The sequence below is a fragment of the Procambarus clarkii genome, chromosome 72, assembly GCF_040958095.1.
Source record: "Procambarus clarkii isolate CNS0578487 chromosome 72, FALCON_Pclarkii_2.0, whole genome shotgun sequence".
Lineage (NCBI taxonomy): Eukaryota > Metazoa > Arthropoda > Malacostraca > Decapoda > Cambaridae > Procambarus > Procambarus clarkii.
In genome coordinates, this window is record NC_091221.1 from 3,901,199 (window position 1) to 3,924,944 (window position 23,746).

General features: G+C 37.3%; 2 long non-coding RNA genes across 2 annotated transcripts in view; one reads left to right on the plus strand and one right to left on the minus strand.

The window, feature by feature from the left end:
• The window catches only part of LOC138356369 (uncharacterized), a 420,379-nt gene that overhangs the window by 258,898 nt on the left and 137,735 nt on the right, over positions 1-23,746 (plus strand). The window lies entirely within an intron of this gene.
• LOC123773760 (uncharacterized) lies at positions 2,206-23,505 on the minus strand. Its single transcript, XR_006774871.2, has 2 exons — positions 6,127-23,505; positions 2,206-5,922 (listed from the first exon to the last, which is right to left on the minus strand). It is a non-coding gene; the product is annotated as an uncharacterized lncRNA (long non-coding RNA).

The window sequence follows — 23,746 nt, forward strand, 5'->3', positions numbered from 1 at the left end:
ATATATATATATATATATATATATATATATATATATATATATATATATATATATATCATATCTAGTAGCCAGAACGTACTTCTCGGCCTACTATGTAAGGCCCGATTTGCCTAATAGGCCGAGTGATTTTCTTTATTTTCAATAAATAGTTTCCAGTTAGTTTGTTTGAATTATTATTATTATATTAAGAACATAAATTATTGACTTAGTTGAGTTAGTTTAGGTTAGGTTAAGATAGGTTAGGTTAGGTTAGGTAGGGTTGGTTAGGTTCGGTCATATATCTTAGTTAGTTTTAACTCAAATTAAAATAAATTAACTCAAACATAATGAAATGGATAGCTTCATCATTTCATACGAGAAAAATTAGAAAAATATATAAATTCAGGAAAACTTGGCTTATTAGGCAAATCAGGCCTTGCATAGTAGGCCAAGTATTGCATTCTGGCTACTAGGTACATTATTATTATTATATATATATATATATATATATATATATATATATATATATATATATATATATATATATATATATATATATATATATATATATATATATATATATAATGATAATGCATGTTATGTATGTGTGTGTGTGTATGTGTGTTTGTTATATTCATAAATGTCACAAGCACATGGCAATTGGCTGCATGAAATAAGAGATAATAGATAAGTTTCTGTTAAACATTTTCAAATTTTTGTTTTCTTGTGCATGTGGCACACACACACACACACACACACAGTGTTCGAAGGTGGTGGAGGCCAAGACCGTCAGTAGTTTCAAAGCGTTATATGACAAAGAGTGCTGGGAAGACGGGACACCACGAGCGTAGCTCTCATCCTGTAACTACACTTAGGTAATTACACTTAGGTAATTACAGTGCTGGGAAGACGGGACACCACGAGCGTAGCTCTCATCCTGTAACTACACTTAGGTAATTACACTTAGGTAATTACACACACAATCTGCAACTTAAAGAACAAGAGGCCATAGTTTCAAGCTGAGGAAACAAATTTAAATTTGAAAGTGGTGGATGTAAAAACCATTAATAGTCTTAACAGCATCATATGTCAAAGATTTTAGGAAAGATGGGGCACCATGAGCGTTACTCTCAAACTGTAACTACACTTAAGTAATTACACTTACACACACATATACACAACCATTTAATGCAAATTGGAATTCCAATTCCATTGAAGGGAATTAGCAGCTGCACTTTGCTGTAGCTCTTGGACCGAATTGTTAATCATTACTTGAGTATTAAGACTTAATCACTTGGTTGTGAAAACTGATTAGTTTTACTTGATTGTGATATTCTGAACTGACAACTTGGTGGTTAAGAGGCAAATTCTTTGTTATCATTTTATATTCATCTGGGAATTGATTAGTAGTTATAATTAATTTTCAAGCACTGATTAAGAATTTTGCCTTCTTTTCATCTGTGGTTGAGGTCTTGTAAATCCTGTACATAGAATTACTGTATAGTCATTATTTTAGTATTCTGTACCTACACATGCACCCTTTATTGAAAAATACTGTCATCTGTGAAATAAACACTATTTTCTGTCATTGGCAGACTGTTATTTGTAATCCCCAAATTACATGAATATCAAATGTTTATGCACATTTCCATAATTTCTTACACTAACAAGCTTTAGAATTACAATACAATAGTGATTTTTAATTCTTGGCAAAATCATTTCTATATTGGCTAAAAGTAGTTTTTTTTTAAAACACTAAGGTACGATAAATTATGTGTCTAATGCCCTACAATAAGGTGTAACTCCTTGGAGGGTATAGGTTTTATTACAGATATGCTTCCATATTTGTTATATCTACATCCTTTAATGCCTTCCTAATGCCTCCCTCCCACTTACCTTTACCCTTTACAAACTTAAAATGGTTCTGAAATCTGCCATGATGAACTTCCATGGTATAATAATAACATGAACATCACCAGATTTTAGGGCGGAAAGATTAAAATAACATGCAAGTGCATTTTCCAGATACAGTACAAATCAGTGAATTATTTTAATGTGTTCATTGGTACTGTATATCCTAAGGCAGAAATATGTTATTCAAAATGTCATGATCAAAATAATTCTTTTTGAATTTAAGTTACTATACAATACAATATATATCTGAGCCATATAGCCATTTATCAATGCTTAAATAAACTTCATTTGAGGGATAACAGGAAGACAATATTAAAATACAAGAAAATCTTTATTGAAAATGACATAACAATAAAATTTGCAAATATGTCAAAAGATGTCTGAACGAAATGATTATTACAGAATCTATTCTACACTACAATCGTTATCTTACACTACCATGTATGTTGTGACACCAGTAATTGCATCTGTGTACAGTTACTCTAAAAGATCACATTCTAAATCAAGGTAAAATGGTTCATTACAAAACAAAATCTGACAAAGGTATAACAGCTGGTGTCGCTACATATCAACATTGCACGTACATATTGGGTACATCTAAAGCTTGGCATGTACCATTTACTATTTTACAGACATGATCTTCTAGAATAATTATTTGTAAATCTTTGTGGATTATTGTAATATATTCAGACATCTTTCCCACACTTCTTAAAAAAAGAGTATGCAAAGAAAGTCTTTGCTCGCAACAAAATACTGTACAATTAAAAGGGGGTGGAGAAAGGGGCTGGAGGTGGCGAGGCACGGCGTTGGCATCTACACAACAAATGAGGACTACAGCCATTATGCCTCTTTGGTTTATGTGAAACTTTCAAACTTCTATGGAATCATTCTTACATGACTCCGAACTCTCTCCAAGTAAGAGACAACATGATATTATGATTATTTAAAGTGAAAAACTTGAAAGATCTCCAAAGATCTGCAATTAGCACAAACAGCTAAGTTTAACTAGCCATGTTCTTCAGTTACTTACCACATAAAAACAAATACTAAAATAAAACTATTATTACTCAAATATTAATGCCAAGTGTATTAATTCAAAGAGTCACATAGCCTCTCCTGAAATATGATAATAGTTAAGAGAAGGATACATGAAGCACTGAGAGCTTTGCAACTGGTGATCATCACCCAGGCCTCACCGTACTCTTACATAACCATCTACAACACTCCACTCTCCATACACATTAAGAAAAGAAAGCAAGAAAATCCTTTAAACTCTATACATCTTTAATTAATCTCAAAGATTACTATACTGTATTAAGGAACTCCTTTTGTAATTCTATAGATGAATTACACTGTCATACTAAAGGATTCCATTGGGATCTAAAACGACCCCAAGTAAAGAATTAAAATATCCGATGCTAACAAATTATGTTTATTCTAGAATGTATAAGGAGACTCCTATATTCCAGAGAGATCTTCCAAAACATCTGAGGATAGTTCTTGCATTCAACCCTAAATGTTCCATACAAATACAGTGCACTCATTTACAGCCTGAACATTTTTCCTCAAACACACACATACACACACACACACACACACTCTCTCACATACACATTAGCTCAAAAGAACAATTAGGTAGGCTCTGCTGAGGGTTCTATCAATAAATTTAAACATTTTATTTTTGTAATTATATTTTTGTCAATAAAATTACCGGTAAATATATAATATATGTGTATGTATAAAAAAGTCATTTAACATGCTACAAGAGAAGAAATAACAGGCATCTTAAAATTTCAAGAAAAACAGCTTCAATGTTTCAGCTTTTTTGTTACAAATAAAGATGAGATAAATTAACTATAACCTGTTCAAATAATGCATTGGATTTCACTAATTTCCAAAAGATTGTAGTCAAGAACATAAATAAGATACATTGTTAATTCCAAGAACATACAAGTTCGTGAAAGATGCAAGTGACTTAGAAGATCACATACCAGGTTAGTATGCATGCACACACGACATGCACACATGTGCACACACTGTTGTATACGTCCCACTCACATATGGCCACCACGTGTGTTCTGGTTGTGCATTAAAAGTCAAAAGTCAAGTTTCAATAAGCTTAAAACACAATATAATACTGTAGTAAGCAATTGTAATAAACTGCATTGGAATATTGGTTTCCTAATACAGTCTACTACAAAGTAAACAATACAGTTGTAATTACTGTACATATGAAATTATTAAAGGAAAAAGAACATATATTAGAACAAAGAATAACATTTTTAACTATACAGTAAATAATTGAAATAGAATAATCAGTAGAAAAAAGCAACCCTAGTACAGCATATTATTTCTTTATTTTTTATATCTTAATATTATTTTGAATACAGTTACAGTATTTACAGTAGAATGGGCAAAATCAAAATTTAATATTTTTAAATAACTCAGAAATGGAAGCTTTGACTTCCATTACAAAATACTGGCTGACCTGATTTCACCAAATATTTTAATAAAATTTATGGTCACTCCAGCATGTATATTTTGTACGATATATACAAAATATAACTAAATACGCCATTTTTGTTTATTATACTCCTAGATGAGAATAAAAAATTAATGAAAAAATAATTTAATACTAATTTTAAATTAATTACAGTAATGGTGACATACCTACTGGACCCAGTCATACATCACACATACTCTCCAACCCTTCCCCATCTCCTGTGCCAGGTGCGTGTGCCAGGCTCACCATAATCACCGTCACCAGCACGGCCGCACGGGCCCGTGCTGCTTGGAACTTTTCGTTTCGAGTAGCTGAATCTAAAACAACAACAACATCCCCCAAAAGTTTATTTTTTTACCATGTGAGTTAGTGTAAGGTGATTCTCTGGACTCAAAAGGATATTCACCTTTTTACTTTAACTGAAAAAATAGTGTAGTAGTAATGATGTCTACCTGCATCATCAGTAAGGCTACAGGTTAGATGACATGAAAGATTAACTATTGATAAAAAAAAATTGCTGATGACATTTGAGTAATTTTCAAAATGTAGTTACAGGATGAGAGCTGCGCTCATGGTGTCCCGTCTTCCTAGTACTTTGTTGTATAACGGTTTGAAACTACAGATGGTTTTGGCCTCCACCACCTTCTCACTTAGCTTGTTCCAACTGTCTACCACTCTGTTTGCGAAAGTGAATTTTGTTATACTTCTTTGGCAGCTTTGTTTAGTTAGTTTAAATCCATGAACTCTTGTTCTTTAAATTCCAGGTCTCAGGAATTCTTCACTGTTCTTTTTATCGATTCCCGTTACTATTTTGTATGTAATGATATTGAAATCATATGCCTCTTTTCCATCTATTTTCTAGTATTGGCATATTTAATGTCTGGTCATAATTTGGTGAAAATATGGCAGTGGTACTAGCACTGTTTGTCATACACAAAAGTAAAAACTATTATTTTTTTTTAAAGTTTGCTGCTAATAGTACAGTACCATATGTAATAAATACAAATTTGATCAGCACTATTAAGGGGACACCTCATTTGGTTACTTGGGGAGACAAGGCAAGTAGGCCATCACTGCAAAATAAACAAAATCATATTTTGAACAAATTGAATTCATTTTTGTTTATATCAATAATTTTTGTTATGACCATCCTAACAATATACTGTACCTGTAATTCATGAAGTCAAATTACATATCCTGAGAGATTTTAATTAGAAACAGATAAACTGGGATTCATTTGAGGCAAGAGAGAGATAGGTGGATTGTTTTATTCATTACTAGATGTAATATTCACATGGAAGAGAAAATACTGTATTTGAAATACAGATTTAGACTAATATTGAGAGGAGTGACCACATTTTGAGGGTAATAAATTATTGCAGCAGGGGAAGGATGAGAGGAGAATGTGAAACTGGATCACAAGAAGGGGAAAGTAGATGGAACTAAATTACTTCAGGAATGTTGAGTGTGACTGTCAACTGTAAAAAACTGATGCCAAGTAATGTATGCAAAATGTTGTGATATCCCTGGAAACACAAACCGAAACTGTCTCCATTCTCCGCGTGTTACAACTTGTAATAAAGTTGTTACATCTTGGCTTAACGTGTTTATGACGTATTAGAACGTTGTTACAACTTGCTATATTGGTTGTTATAACTGGTTAAGAGGTGTTAAAACTTGTTCGAACGTTGTACCAACGTCGTAGTTTCGGTGTGTGTTTGGCGGGATACTGCATATACAAAGGGCACTCAGGACTGTGTACCACAATACAGTAATGAGACAATAGAAAGGATTGGTTTAAGAAGGCAAATTAGAAAGCATGGAAGAAAAAGCAAAAGCCTGGAAACATTACAGAAAATGACCAATGAGAAAGGCAGAGGAGCAAAACTTTGAAAAAAACAAAATCGAAAATAATAGGAAGTCAGACCTTAACCTCTTTATCAAGTTTGTGAAAGGCAAATTACAAGTTAGTGAAACAATCCAGAGGCTAAAAAGTGACCATATACTGCTGAAGGAGGAAGATAATGTGTGTTAAACCATAAATGAAAAGTTCCAAAGTGTATTCGCAGAAGAACAGCTTTTAATGACACCAGTGCCAACACACACAGGAAACAATGTTTTATAAAACACATTTATTTGCCTAGAAAAGATGTACAAAAGCCACTCACTGACCTGAACAAAAAGGATGCAGTGGGACCTGGTGAAGCATAGCCTCGGCTTCAGAAGGAATGTGCAACCAAGCTCAGCCACCCACTGTGGGACTATAGTATATTCAAGACATAACTTAATGTGGACAACAGGCAATTCATTACAAAATGGCCAATGTAGTAGCCTGATATAAAGATGAAGATAAAGACCTTCTAAAAGACTAATATCCCTGGCCAGTTTGGTAGCATAGACACTAAAAATGTTCATCGTGCTTGCATGGATAAACCTCCTGGAAAGCAATAACACGATGACTAATAACAGTTTGAATTTAATAAAGTCAGGGAAGTCATGTGCATCAAAATGAATAAGTTTCTATGACAGAGTGATGGGAAATATCATAGGAAGAAATGTAGTATCATAATTAACTATTTAAAAACTATAGTGAATAAACAAGAAAGGACCAGGACAAATGTGGTATAACAGCTATTTCTATACTGTACTTTCAATTGACATCGATTGTAATATATAGTTACACCAGGAAAACCACTGCAGAGCTAACGAAAAATGTTTTCTAGAATTATTATGACCAACAAGATGATTATAAGTTGACACTAATTACTGATGAAACTGAAAAGCTGATGTAGAACCAAAATTTATAAGATGTTAGGTCCATAGAACTAAAACACAGAAAAACCATTTCAGCTTCCAAAGTCAAACTAGGCTTAATCTTAAGTTGCATCCAAAATTTCAAATATAAAACACTTTCAAAATGGATATCTTCTCTGACTTTCACACTGAATATATTTTTGATACAGCAATATCTTTCAAACTGGCTTGAGTGTGCTATTTCTGATGAATCTTTCCCCATACTGCTCAGTTCTAGGAAGGCAGCCATTTTTTATTTCCAAAATGAATTTTTGTTTATTTAATGCAGCTATTTTTTCACTGATGTTCACTATGATTTGATTTCATCCCTGCATGACTGGGTGACATCTTCAGGTACATTAATAAGCCGAATTCAAACAAAATAGCTTTACCAGCCAAAGAGTTAGTCAAAAAGCAGTTAGCAGTTAGTCAAAACGTGTTGCTGTTCCTTCCATTGACTAATTTAAATTTCAGTACAGTACTGTATTTAGTTTGTTATCTTGTCCGAGAACCTTCCCTCAAGAGTGCCAAAAGTCATTACTATAGAACAGTAAACCCTGATGATGTAAATCATGTGGAATTCCACTTGAAAATATTAAAAGGACAAATTTTCCAAATGTAAGAAACTAAAATATTTTGAAGTCACTCAGTCAAAGTCATGTTTTACTTTTGTCTGTATTTCAGCAAATATTCATAATATGGCAGATTTATTTCACTTTAAACGAAATATTTTAGAATTATATAATGTGCTAAAATAAAAAAATAGCAGCATTGAATGTAATGAAATGCCTCACTGGAAGAGCCTTGGTGGCTCTCTGAAGTTATCTTGCTTCCCACTACTGAGTCACATCAGTCATATGAGGACATTACCAACCAAAAGAGTCACCAGAGCCCAAGAGACCTCTTAAACCTCCAAGCCCAAACATCAGCCTATGAAATGTAGACAAAAATAGCAGCCAAAGCTGTTAACTTACAAACATCGGGGCCTGAAGGTAGACCGCAAGGCTGGCCAGCAATGATGACACTGCCCGAAACGCTTTGCGTAATTGTGGCTTTAGGCATTGTAAGTACTAGCTCTATCTATTAATCCAACAAACATTGTAAAATCTCTTTATGTATGTACCTTACCTAAATAAACATTTATTTATTTATTATTTATTTATTTACACTGCGGACAACCTGGGAAAAATATGTAATGGAACAGGGAATCAAGGAAACCAGATCAACAGACAGGGCATCCAGTGAAACCGAGCAAGTGTTACACAAAGGAATAAAGGTTACACCAGGAAAGAAGAGGAGATACTTGACACCCAGTACCTCCCTTCCTTGAGAAAGAGTGATCATGTTGTGTTGGAAATTAAATATGCTTTGTAATATAATCTAGAAGAGAACGGAGACATTGAAACAGTTGATAAACTCACTTTCAAGAGAGGACACTAAGGGAAACTTAAGAAAATTCTTTAATGAGTTTAATTGGACAGACTTCTTGTTAGACAAGGAAGTAAATGAAATGTATGCCAAATTTTGAAAAATATACGATGATGGAACACAAACTTTCATACCAAAATAGAGATTCAGGGACAGGAAACAGGATTGAGTCAACAGAAATTGTGAGAGGGCCACAGAGGATAATACAAGAAAATGGGTTCAATATTGAAAGGGGCCTAATCCGCAAATATACCAGCACTACAAGCAAGAAACAATTACATAGCAGTGAAGAGAGAGGCAGAAAGGAACTTTGAAAAAGGAATGGCAGACAAGTGTAAAACAGATCCAGGCCTTTTTTATAAATTCATTAAAAGCAAGCTGCAAGTAAAGGGTCAAATCCAGATTGAGAATGGGAACAGGACTACAGAGACTGAAAGTGAAATGTGTGAAATGCAGATTTCAGAGAGCCAGACCAAATACCAATTCCAGAGCAAGCCATAGAATACATAGAGGTGTCTCGAGACGAAGTGAAAAAATTACTCATAGGGCTAGGAAAAAATAAAGCGGCTAATTCTGATAGCGTTTCACCTTGGGTGCTGCGAGAATGTGCAACCGAGCTGAGCATTCTACTCCAATTAATATTCCAGACATCTTTGTGTACAAGTCTTAGCAGATATATAGAAAAAGGCAAGCATAATACCAATCTATAAAAATGGTAGCCGAGAAGAACCTTTAACTTATAGACCCGTATCATTAATAAGCGTGGTAGTCAAAACACTAGAAAAATTAGTTGGAGCCAAATGGGTTGAACACCTAGAGAGTCATGACATAATAATGGACTGACAGTATGGTTTTCGAACAGGAAGATCCTGAGTAACAAATCCTCCTAGTTTTTATGATAGAGCCACAGAGATACTACAGGAAAGAGGTGGATGAGTTGACTGTGTCTATCTGGACTTTAAAAAGGCTTTTGACAGAGTCCCACACAAGTTGTTGTTTTGGAAACTGGAACATGTTGGAGGGACATAAAGGGACAAAGAAAATAGAGTTTGAAATCTCTGAAAAGGTCAGCCAAAAATTATTCAGTCCCAAGTTCTGCGAGTTGTGACCGATTTACTTGTTGATGACCAATTTCATTCTATTTTCATATAGATGAGTATGCACTCTCCAGGATGTAAACGTTACAACAAAATCAGATAATAAACAAAGTAAACAAAGCTTCATCAATCAATGAGTCACCTGAGGCTGATCGAACACCAGACAGCGATGCTGCTGCTGCTGCTGCCAGAACAGAGCCATGGAAATTAAGGGAATATGTGTTGACCAAGAATCTTAAAACAGGTTCAACCAGGTCTAAACCTGGGATGAAACCGACTGGGATTTATGCCAGTTCACCAGGAACACAAACCTGGCAAGTACTTACGAATGTGTACATCTTTCCTCAATCTTTGCTGGCTTTGGTTACATTTATTAAACAGTTTCTAAGCATGAAAACTTCCCAATCAACTGTTGTCATTGTTATAAACAGTCTCCTGGTGCTTCGGAGCTCATTAACTGTTTAATAATTGTAAACAAAGTTGCCAAAGATTGAGAAAAGATGTACAGGTTCATAACTGCTTATGTAACTGTTTCGTGAATCTGGCCTCAAATCCCTGGCCAGCTGACATGCAGACCAGATTGGAGGCCAAACCTACAAGGCATCTAAACTCAGACAAAAGGGCATCTATGGAGTGCCATATGAATAAGCATGCATACCCTAAGTGTGCCTTAGGGTATGCATGCTCATACATGCATACCTATGCATGTATGAGCAATAATACAGTCAACAGAACACCTCCAGCCTCAGGGATTTTCATTGGAATTAATGACACTACCCAGGGCAATGCTCTCCACCCTGGTGGCCTGGCCTCTCAGGTGGGCAAACTCCTGAACACACACCAGTGAAACAAATCTGTAAGTGCAGAGGCAACATAAGACGAGTGCTTAGGTAAGGGTCATCCTAAATATATACAGCTTGTAGCAAAGAATAGACCAAGTCCATGCAAGGCGTTGCATATAACACAAACACATGAAGCCAATACTGTACTAAAAAACTGGTATGATAAACTAGCAAATGGTTCCCACAGAACAAGGTCCAAAGGACTGCCAGTACCTATTCAAGAAGAGAGATTTGCTACGATGAGATGAATCAAGAAGGTCTAAGTGTTTTTTCATGATGAACAGGACTTGCAGCTCTTGAGGCACCACCTGTTGGCGTCCATTTGCACTACTGTACTGTACTTGTAAGGAAATGGTCCTTTTTGTAAGAATGTGTTGGTGTTGATAACTCAACTGTGTTGGTTGGTAAGGGAAAAGACATTTGAAATAAAAGGACCGCTTCCTTACATAGTGGGTTTGAGCTAGTTTGAAGTGAACCAATTGTTTTGAATGAATCATTTGCAATGTCATATGGCTGTTTAGGTACAGTACTTTGTACAGTGACACCTCGGCTTATGAATGCCTCTATTTACGAGCTTTTCAGGTTACGAGCCAAATTTCTCCGAAAAATTTGAATCGTGTTATGAACTTTGCCTCGGGAAACGAGTTTGTTGATACACGTATGGGCCGACCTAGCACGTGGTGGCACAGCGATCGCGCCTCAGTTTACCAGTGCCTCCAGCCTAGTGACTATCGCTCCCTAATTCTTTATTAAGAATTACAGTTTTTTCAGATTTTTGGCTATTTGAACAAATATTTTTTATTATATATCTCGTCATAGGGCCCAAGAAAGCCAGTGGTAAGGTTCAAGCCAAGAAAACACATGTGAGAATGACCATAGAGGAAAAAACAAGAGAGCACTCATAAACATGAAAAATGGTATGAGAGTTGCTGATGTAGAGTAAAGGATGTCTCTTCCTCATTTATTAAGAAAATGTATGCGGTATGAGAAGAATTGCAAAGTTTTGCTGAAAAGTGTCACCGAAATCAAGCTGTAGAAGGCCATTGTGTTAACCTTTTTAATGACTATGATGTCTCACTTGAGACAAGTGTTACAATGTAGGGAAAACAAGTGTTGCTAAACAGGTTTTTAGTGAGAAAAGCAAGCAGAGAGCCACAACAAGGTCCTAGTGGTATGCAGGCAAAACGTGCCAGAGAGTGTACCCCAGAAAAGTCATCACTGCCTGATGTTATAATGGAAGAGGACTCCCCTTCCAAACAGTAAGTCATCCCCTCCTCCTCACCGTCTTCCATACACCAACAAAAGTCATCAATAAAGGTAAGTAAAAACTTGTACCTACTTTAGCCAAACATGACTCCTTTGACTGATGTGACTCGGTAGTGGGAAGCTGTTTATGCAGCTCCTCTTAAATAATGACATGTTCCCCATATAAATATTTCTAAAGCAATCAAATATAACCAGTATGCAGTTCTTGATTAAGTTTTGTATTATCCTTGTATGACAGTTTAGATTAAATGGCCTTGAAGAACATATTGTGAATAATGGGTTTCATGAAGACAATTTAGTGTGGTATAATGTAAGGCAAAGTGGTTAGATACACAGGAGGTTGTTTCAGCCAGTGAGTTGTTAAGCTTTAGGAATACCTGTATACTGTTTCATGAAGTATGGAAGTGATGTGAAATCAAAGATGGCAAGATGAAAGATGCAGTAAATTTGCAAATGAATCATGTTGACAAGTGGCAATGAAATCATACATGAAACTTTCCAAAGAGTGTTATAGGCCTGAGTCACTTTTTTCTTATGATGAAGAGTATTTGTTCCAACTTCACAAACTGACAACAGATCACTGATGAATGATTAAGATAGAATCTTATAATTATTTGCTACTGGTTTTAATTTCTATGTAGAAAAATATCAAGAAGAAAGTTGACTAAACAAAGATTTTTTGCCTGTAAGGGCTTTATCAAATGAAATTCATCAGGAACACACACGGATAGTGCATATATAGGGCAAGGTGGGAAAAGTTGGTCAGGTCAGTCAGGTGGTGTCATATTATACACTATTGTAGTTAATATTTTCAAGAATTAATTTAGCTAGAGGGGTACCAATTTGAATTTATTTTCATTCTGACCTCGTCCTTTGCCTGTTTTACCCTTGTATATGCACTTACCATGCATCTTTCATGTTAGTGTATATGCTCTAACCATGCATCTATCTTAGCTCTGATAAGGCCCTTATAAGCAAAACATCACTATTGAAGCCTACTCTATTTTTGTGTTTCTCTACATCATTGACAACACTTATGCTCTCCCTTTGTTACCTACTTGCTACAATACCATTATTTATTTATATAGCCAAGCTACATCACCAAGTTGCTCCCTTAAGCAAAGTTCTGTTGGTCCCATGGACTAGACAGTGTACAATAGAGCAAATTTATGTTTCACACTTACATAGATAGGATATTTTAGAATGGCATAGGTGGGTTATTGAGGTGCAAGAGAAACACTGAGAATTCTCAATGCAGGACGAAACGGTCTCTAGAAGGCTCAGTCATTGAGATTCAAAACCCTCTCATGCAATACTCTGGATCAATTGTTAATTACTAGATGGCTTGCTCAGCAGCAACCTGCAACTGTCACCAGGAGTAGCACATATTTTTTGCTTACCTCACATTTCTCAAGACTCTTCTCTTTTGCACTTCAGACTGGTAAAGACCAACATTATTCAGTTAGGTAGCTTGTGTTCATCTTCAGAAAGTCTAATTTCAAGGTGCAGTGGAATATTAGAGGACACTTCTTGTGAACACAAATGGATAGGGGCAGTTGCTTTTTAGGGTGGTGTTTTTGCTACCTGGCTGGACTTAAGTCAGCTTTTCTTCTCTGATGAAGGCGGCGGCTATGCTTGTAGTGTTGCATAGTGAGACAACATGGTATCCATCTTAGGTTTTGATTTTCAGGCTGGGTGGCACTTCTTAGAATTGGAGAGAATCTGCCACACCTTTTCTCTTCTGCCTCTTATTTGGTTCACCATGCCTCTAGATGGTAGTACTGTTCTGATGCTTGACAGATTTTCTTTGGCTGCGCAATGAGAAATTCAGACTAAGTGGGGACTTGTGGTAGTTCCTACTGAATAATAGGAACCACACATCAGAAATGAACTTTACTCTTATATGAGTTTGGTCCTGCTTCTCCAATCTGGCTAGCAGAAATCCCTTATATTCTGTGGCAATTGTGCTGCAGGATTTCTGCACTTGGGTTAAAGAAGTTTACCCTGTATTTCATGTGGCATTGGTAAGGGTGCATTTTGATTCTTTCAACAGGGTTCTCCATGACCCCTATTAAAGGACATAACATATGGATAAAGAAAACTTCAAAAAACCTATTGGATCATACGAAGAAGCTCCTATTTAGGTTCATCCAAACTCATTTACACATATTTCTAGTGTAGGCTTCAAATAATCCAGTGATCCCACATCTATTGTTACCCAATAATGTCCCATAAATCAACAACACTGTTTCAAGCTAATATTTGTCCACATCATTTTTTAATCTTATCCAATTTATATTTACTGTTTCGTATTCAATTATGTGTAGATAAATTTAAATCTTTATTTATAACCCTTTTGCTATACCCTTTCATCCATTTGTATACTTCAATTACCGGTATGTCATTCCTTACTCTTCGTCTTCCTGGATAATGTATAAAGTATTGAGCTTTTTTAATCTCTCTTGAAAAGGAAAATTTCTAACTCCTGGGATTGACTTTATCATCTTTCTCTCGACGTCTAATGTTATGACGTCGACGGTAACAAGTGAAATGTTCATTTATGTATGGTGACTAAAATTTAACAGCATAATCTAATTGGGGCCTAACATATGCAAGATAAAGCTAAATAACATTAGACATCTTATTACTAATGTTTCTGGAAATAAATCCCGGTATCTTATTTGCTTTATTCCGTACATTTAAGCATTAATTATTTACTTTAAGATCCTAATAATCATGACTGTTTTCAAATCTTTTTCATATTCTGGTTTTGCAATTTTACCGTTGTCCAACTGATATCTGTAATTATATTATTATTACCTAAGCTCAGAACCCTAAAATTTTCAACATCAAACTACATCTGTCAATCTTTCATCCATTTTCAAAATCTATCTATAATGTCTTGAAGAGATTTAGAGTTTTCTGAATTTATTTCCTGCCTATTTTTGTACTTCAGCAAATTTGCATATGTTGCTCTTCAATCTTGTAAATTGTTTATATACATGGTAAACAATCAAGGTCCCAGGACAGGGCCCTAGGGGACTCCACTTAGAACAGTTTTCCCTCAGACTAATCTCCATTTATGTTAAACCCATATCCTACAATATCTCCCTTACACTGCTCTTTGTAAGATTTCCCACTGGTTTTGCCTAATAAATATTTTACAGTAATCAATCACAATTGAACTCTGGCTGCATATTGTACTGTAACATATATAACTGTAGTGTCCCAGACTATGGATTTTACATCTCTCTTTCTTTTTACAAACATCTAACAATAAATTAGTCCATAAATTTCTCCCCTTGGTGAAATCTTAATATATAGTGTGGAAGTTGTAAATAAACTATGAAGCATTCACCATAATTCATGAGTGGCTGTGGATTCACCTTCCTGAAAAATGACCATTTATTTTTTAAGGCTATGTCAGAAGAATTTGCAATAAAGCTCTTTGAAAAGTCTGTCTTTATAAATGTTATTTAATAGATCGTATAAAAAGTATACCTTATACTGTGAATACCAATTGCAGTTTGGTTGTTAACATGACGGTTGATCAGCCACGATTCATGAAAATACTGTAATTACTGATACAGTATATGGCAGTCCTATAAATAGTTTATTTCTTTACTTTCGGTAATCTGGGTAAGGCTACTTAAAAATTATATTTATTTTAAAAGTGATGATGTGATTAATTGGTTGAAATAGTGAAATTATGAGTAGTAAATAGAATTTATATTGTATGTTAAATTCCCTATTTCATTTTATGATGAGGAATATAGAGGATAGTGATCATATCCATGAAGATAGTATTCAAGTAAATCCTTCCAAGCAAACACATAAAATTTAATGATAATATTTTGTATATTAAATCCCCAGGTCTTCCTGCTCTTACCATTAGTTACTTAATGATATACTACAGCAATTGATTCTTTACCTTATAAACTGTTAAGTGTACCTCACCACAGCTACATTAACCTCAATACATTATTATTTCTTCACACAAAATGTACTTTTATAAACCTGAACTGTTATGCATAACTCATCATTACACTCTATTACTGTCTTGAAGCATAGGGGTTAACTGCATGATGACTGGTGATAGACAACTTCAATACTAATCACATATATTTTCCCATATACTGTAAATTTATATTTTTCTCACACTTTATGAAGGAACTCATTAACCAATATGCTCCCCAAACATGAAATTAGTTAATGAATTTATACAAATTTAATTTAATAAATGAAGTTATCTATAGCCTTGTTTCGTATTTAAAATTATGCCCTGATAACAAATAATGTAATTTAAATAGCCAAAATTTTTCATGTTTATTATTAAAATTTATTACATTAACAAATGTAAAAAATTTTGTGCAGCTACACTGTATGCTTTAGTTAGGTTAGGCTTAAACGTGCACATATAGCTGTGAATTCATAATGTCTACGTTTATGTATGATGTTTATAATGTGCACTAGAGAGTTCATGCAATAATTATTGTACATAAACTACAGTACTTTATATGAGCCTCTTTAGAGGGTCATGAGGGTTTAGAGTCATGCAGCTCTTCAAGAAAAACACATACATACCTACATTTAGGTGTAGAAAATGTTGAAGTATATAATATTTCAAATGGATAGCATCGTGTTCTTGCTGAATGCTATACCTCAAATAATTACGATAGAGAACATCAGCCAGTAAGTTCATTAGGAACTTTATTAAAAAAAAAAAACTAGACACGTTCCGAAAATGTTACCTCTGCCTCCCGCTATATTCACCTATCAAAATATACTTAAAAAAAATAAACATGGCTTAACAGTTAATACCTAAATTACCTGAATAGCATATTCTCAATATTTATCATCCTGATTAAAGTATTTTTAGAAAATTGCATTGAGCCTAATATAAACAATTAAAATATAGGGGTACCACCTCTGGTGCAACTGTAGGGACCCATAGCCTCATAAAAGAGAACAAAGGGTATTCAGAGAAGACCTTGTGGATTTTCCCTGAACAATTAAAATATTGTATATAATACATGTATAACAAATATACTGTATATACATCACATAATCTTTTATGAAAAGCAAAGAAAATTCCCAGCAGAAATCATCTACCACCTACAGAACCATGCATCAAACTTGTAATACATCTATCTAAAACAAAAAGAGAAAAAAGTGCCCATCTAAAAAGAAAAAAGAAAAAAGTGAACATCCAATAACTAATAAATAATATTAAATAACATAAATGAGGGAAAGTTAAAATGAGTGTGTACCCAAAGGATGGAACTGTCACCACAACAGTGCTCTACTGAAGACAAGTCAGATTATGGCCTCTTAACACTTTCGGCCGTCGGCGACAGATATTGCGTCCATAAATAACTCTACGGATGTTCGGCGGTAACGCATTTTGCATCCAAAATTTAAATGTGTGTTAAAATTCCATTTTTTCCCAATCATTATGGGACTAGTTTTAAAATGCGCGCCTTTAGATGCGAACAATTTGATACCGGAATGAACGACATAGCATGAAAATTGAGGTAAGAAAACTAAACAAAGTATACACATTTTAGTGTTGGTGTGTGGATGGGTACTCGCTCACGGGTAATGCTGGCCGATTTTTGGGTTTACTGCAGGTGGCACGCTGGGCTTTTTACCTAATATGCATATATCACTTAAGAGAATTCTATTGCGAACAATTTGATACCAAAATGAACGATGTAACACAAAAACTGACGTGAGAAAATTGAAGAGAGTATACACATTTTGGTGCGGTTGCCTGCTCACAGGTAACACTTGGCCGATTTTCGGGTTTGCTCTGGACAACACGCCGGGCTTTTTGACCTTACAGTACATGCATATATCCTTTTAGAGAATTCTACTGTGAACAATTTGATACCAAAATGAATGATGTAACTAGAAAAGTGACGTGAGAAAACTGAAAGGAGTATGCACATTTTAATGTAAGTGCGCACTCATGGGAAATGCCAGGCCCACCTTGAGGAGGGCTGGGGCGTGCACGCCGGGCAGCTCAAAGTATTAAAATAAACTGTGTTTTTCTTCAAATTTACAGAATATGGCTGTAATAGTATGGTGTAAACAATTTTTCTTTAAAACCTCATCTTCCATTATCATTGGCTTTTGCACAGACCTCTCTATGTAAAGCTTCTTCTCTCTATTACTGACATATTGTTAATATAATACCAAAGTGCTGAGCAGGTACTAGGAGTCACAATATTGTTTTCTGTCTGATAAATTGTTTTCTATCGAAAGCGCTCATCTTGGTAGTATTATTGAGAACTTTGAACTGCAAAAATGCAAGAAATTCAGTAATGCATATAAAATATGAAGTAAACACACAAACATACTTTAAAGCAGAGAGGCAAATTAAGTGTTTCTATATGAATTGGCCACCTGTCAAATCCTTGGTTCACTTCAAGATACTGCATATACATATTATTGGTTGCAAACTATGGTCTTCATGGTGATGCACAATTTCCCTAATATTATGATTAAATTTGGAACTCGTGCAATATATGATTAGTGAACTATGAATGTGGTGCATTAAGGTATCTATTGGATAAGAATGGCACACTTATACCCTACCAAGTGCTTGAAAACTATGGCTTGTTGGGGTTCCACTAGACAATGGAAGGCATTGGCTAAGTAAGTAATTATCAAAAGAAAGCACCAAACCGGGAAGGCTATATAGTACCATCAAATGTGCGGAATAATCAGAGGGCGCTAAATATCACCAAGGATGCCAATACAAGAACAGAAACACATAAGGTGAACGATATCAAAAGTATCCGGTTCACCAAGAATTCTATTGAGGGACAAGCGATCGCGAGGGACAGTTGGAAAACAAGACACACGCTCGTCCTGGAAGTCAGGACATTCAACAAGGATATGTACGACAGTAAGAGGGACAATGCAATGTGGACAATGAGGAGCAGGGCGGCGCTCCATTAAATGATCATGAGTTAAGCGTGTATGGCCAATACGCAACCTCGCCAGAGCCGTTTCTCATCGCTGGTTACGGTGGTAGGAGGACGGCCATGAGGACTAATTACTCTTAAGAGTACGCAGTTTGTTACCAGTAACAGAAGACCAACAATCCCGCCAACGGGTAAGGATGTAGGAATGAATAACTGGGTAAAAGTCGGAATAAGGAATACTTTTACGGGAGATGGGACAAGAGTGGACAGCTTCTCTAGCGGCAGCATCCGCACGTTCATTTAGACACTAATGTGGCTGGAAACCCAGCAAAACTCAACTGACTTAAATTTACTGGAAATAAGAAACAGCCAATGCTGAATCTCAACAACCACTGGATGGACCAGATTAAAGGACCCAAGAGCACTACGAGAGTCAACGACAACTAAAAAGGAAGATTGACAACGAGAAAGCAGGAGACGAAGAGCATAGAGAATAGCATAAAGTTCTGCCGTGAAGATGCTAGTCTCCGAAGGGAGGCGACACATATAAGTACAGTTAGGAAAAGCAACAGAGTAGCCCACACCGTCCGCAGACTTAGACCTATCAGTGAAGATGGAAATAGAGTGGGAGTGCGAAGAAAAGTGCTCAAGGAAGAGGCTTTTCAGAATTGTAGGAGGGGTAAAAGCTTTAGTGATGTGGGATAAGGATGTACAAAATTTCAGAAGGGGGACTCTCCATGGGGGCAAAGAAGGAACAACATGAGGAGATACATTAGAAATACGAACTGAAAGAGAATCCTGTAAACAAGATAACCGGGCAGGAAGAAGGAGGTGGTGAAGAGGAACAGGAACCACAGGAGGGGTAAAAATCAAAGCATGACAGAGGGGCAAGAGGAAGGATGTTGCAAGGACCGCGCAAGATAGCGAAGACACTAGCGATCACGGTGGTCCTGGAGAGACAGGAAGCCAGTGTCAACATACAAGCTGAGGACGGAAGTTGAATGAAAGGCACCAGAGCCGAGGCGCAACCCAGTATGGTGCAAAGCATCAAGAGGGCGAAGAGTAGAAGGAGAAGCAGACGAGTAAGCAGGGCAACTATAATTGAGTTTAGACAGGACAAGAGGGGAATGTAAAGCGAGGAGTGCACGCCTATCCGCTCCCCAAGAAGTATGGGATAAAACCTTAAGGAGGGTAAGGGCCTTAGAGCATTCAACTCGCAGATAAGAGATATGGGCCGATCAAGACAAACGAGCGTCAAAGATTAACCCCAAAAGCTTAGAGAAATTCTTGTACACAAGAGGTTGACCATAAAGCGACAAAGAAGGACGAAGAACGACACGCTTCTGAGTAAAAGTCATAGCACAAGTCTTAGACATAGAGAACCGGAAGCCATGATCGGCAGGCCATGACGACACAGCATCAATCGCAAGTTGAAGCCGTTGTTGAAGGAGAGGCGAATCATCACTCCGACAACAAAGGGTAAGATCGTCGACATAGATTGTGAAGAAGACACCAGAAGGAAGAGAGGAAAGAAGACCATTTGAGGGCAACCAGAGAAAGAATAGTGCTCAGAACACTACCTTGGGGCACACCCTCGTATTGCTGAAAAGAGGCAGAGAGAGTGGTACCAGGCCTCACTTGAAAGGAACGACAAGAGAGGAAGCTTTGGAGAAAGAGAGGGAGATTACCACGAAGGCCAAAAGAATGAAGTTGGGACAGAATATGATATTGCCAAGTGGTGTCGTAAGCCTTTTCTAGGTCAAAAAGGACGGTAACAACGGAGGTCATCGCAGCAAAAGCAGTACAGTACGAATATAGACCTCCAAGTTCACCAGGACATCTGTTGTGCTGCGGCACTTGCGAAAACCATATTGAGAAGGGGAGAGGAGGTGATTGTGTTCTAAGAACCACAGCAGACGAACGTTAACCATATGTTCAAAGAGTTTGCAGACATAACTCGTGAGGGCAATAGGGCGGAAGTCCTTAGGAGATGTCCCAAGAGACATTGAGAACAAACTTACCCGCTATCTTGCGGACACACTTCCAGATCTGCAACAGAGGAGTTTCGGACGTAATGGTGGAAACATAAGACATCCAACATTCACGCTTGGCTGTATGGATGGCCCTACGGGCTACCGCACTTGCCTTTCGAAACAAAAGAAAAGAATCAGCCGTCTGCCGGCGGTGGTGTTTCTTCCAGGCTGCACGCTGACAGCGGACAGCCCAAGCACAGTCCACATTCCACCATGGAACACACTTCCGTGGTCCCCGAGAGGAAGAGCGAGGAATAGAGTGGAAAGGCAGCGTTGAAGATGGTCTCATGAAAAAGGAGGGCACGAGGGAGAGGCAGAATGGAGAGGTCAGAGAGAGCAGCACAGAGGGTAAATAGGTTCCAGTCTGCTTTAGCAAACTGCCACTTAGGGAGAAGGGAGGGTGAAAAGAGAAAAAGGTAACAAGGATGGGGAAATGGTCACTGCCATGGAGGTCATCAAGAACTCGTCACGTGAAATCCAAGTAAAGAGACAACGAGCAGAGAGAAAGATCAAGAGAGGAAAGGGTGCGAGTCCGAGAGTCCAAATGTGTGGGCTCACCAGAATTCAGAAGAGACAGGGAAGAAGAGAGGATGAACGGTTCGAGAAGACGACCCCGGGTGTTTGTCTGAACATCATCCCAGAGAATATGTCGACAATTGAAATCACCCAGCAGGAGCACAGGCTACGACAAGAAGTCCAGTAGGTGTTTAAGACTGGGAAGAGGAAGCGGGACATTTTGGGGGAGGTAAATGGAACAAGCCGTGTACCATTTACCCACAAAGACACATGCAGCAGAACATTGGAGAGGCGATGGAAAAAGTAGGGGGATGAAGGGAACATCAGAACGAATCAAGAGAGCAGGAGAGGAACGGGCCCCAGCAAAAGCCAGAGGGATGGGGGGGGGGGGGGGGGGGGGAGAGAAAGGAATAGCCACGGAAGCGACCAGGACGAGCACCAAGCATTGGCTCCTAGATACAAGACACAAAGGAGTGAAAACTGCAAAATCAGAAGTTGGAGCTCATGGAAATTAGCGTAATATCCGTGAATATTCCATTAACGAATATACATTGACAAGAAGAGACAGGACAGCAACAGAGGACAATGAAGAAACAAATGGTAAAAAATGAACACAGCACTTTAAAGAAGCGCAGGATCAGGATCAGCGAAGTCAACACTCCACCTTCGTGGAGGTGGCTGTCCACAGCCCCTACGGCAACTGGCTGCACCCTGTGACCCAAAGCAACACAGGAACGCCCAGGAGCAGGAACGTTAACCAAATAACGAGCAGCCAGGATCCTGTTTGACTTCCAAAATCTCCGCGCCCAAATATCAGCCCAAGACATGTTGCCAAACACAGCAAACTTCCTAACGTCATGGGCACGAGGATAGACGGCAAGCTAGCTAGACTTAATAACCCTGCCGACAACCTGGGAGACCCGAGCCCTGGAACAGGGAACAAGATCAACCCAAAGCGCATCCCTAGCCACCGAATTTGAAGTGCACAGATAACAGCGAAGAGCTGCAACTGGATACAACACATGATACATCCCCGGCCTGATCAACCAAGCATCAATGACCCAAGGACCCCTCCAGAAAGCAGCCATCTCATTCTTCGCCAGAAATGAAGGAAAAGGCTGCAACCGAACATACCGACCACCAGGACCAAAAGAGCAGAAACCCCTGCACTGGAAGAGAGCATAAAGCTCACCAGCCTGACCCCAGCAGCCAATGCCAACAGAAACAGACTTGGAAAAACAATCATGAACCAAAGGGGTCACCATAAACTGAGAGGAGAGGAAATATAAGAGAGCACCCTGTCCAAGGACCAAGATGGCTCAAGTGGCGCATGAGCAGGCGGGAGGTGAAACAAAGCACGAGAAAGCTCACAGAATGGGGCAGAATTGACATCCACCCCGAACGCAAGCTGGAGAGGCTCCGCCAACACCGCACGATACGTGGAGGCAGTATTAGGCACCAAATGACGGTCCTGAAAAAGCCAAGACAGAAAGGACAAGAAACTCAATCAGAAATAGAAGACAACCTACGAACAGAGAGAAAATGGCGGAAAGAACGCCAGGAAACTTTATACTGTCAGCAAGACGAAGCTGTCAGGTGGGACACCAGCAATGAAGCTCTTCAGTGGGACATCTGCAATGAAGCCACCTAATCACCGTGCAAATGGTGATAAACCCATGTCAAAAAGACCAGACGTGAAGAGTGGAGAAGACCGAACCAGCTGTGTGTGAGATGGGTCTGACCTGCTGGAAGAGGTGTAGCCACGGAAAATGTCCTGGTTCGCACACTGATCAAACAGCACCTGGAACCAAGGCTGGGCCAACCACCAAGGGGCCATGAGGACTACTCTCTCTTTGTAGGACGCCAACCGAGCCAGAACCCGAAGCAACAGCTGGACTAGAGGGAACAGGTTCAGGTAACCCCACCTCGACCAGTCCTGCCGAAAGGCGCCCTCCAAGAGCCTCGCAGTCGGGAAAGGGCACCTTTCCCTTTCTTGAACTGATTTGAAAAATCAGTTCTCCAAATTTTTTTTATCATTTTATACATGTTGGAGAACTGATTTTTCAATTACCATTGACAGTGAAAAGAAACATAAGAAATATTGAGAAAATTCGTGTTAGAATTATTAATCTTACCTTTTCGATCATATTTAACAACATATGTTTACAAGAGAGACTGCTACCAAAATATACTGATATTATATTATATTATATATATATATATATATATATATATATATTATATGCATATTATATGTATATTATATATATTATATGCATATTATATGTATATTATATATATTATATGTATATTATATATATATATATATATATATATATATATATATATATATATATATATATATATATATATATATATATATATATATATATACTGTATATATATTATATATATATATCGATCTCCAGAACCATACTACTGT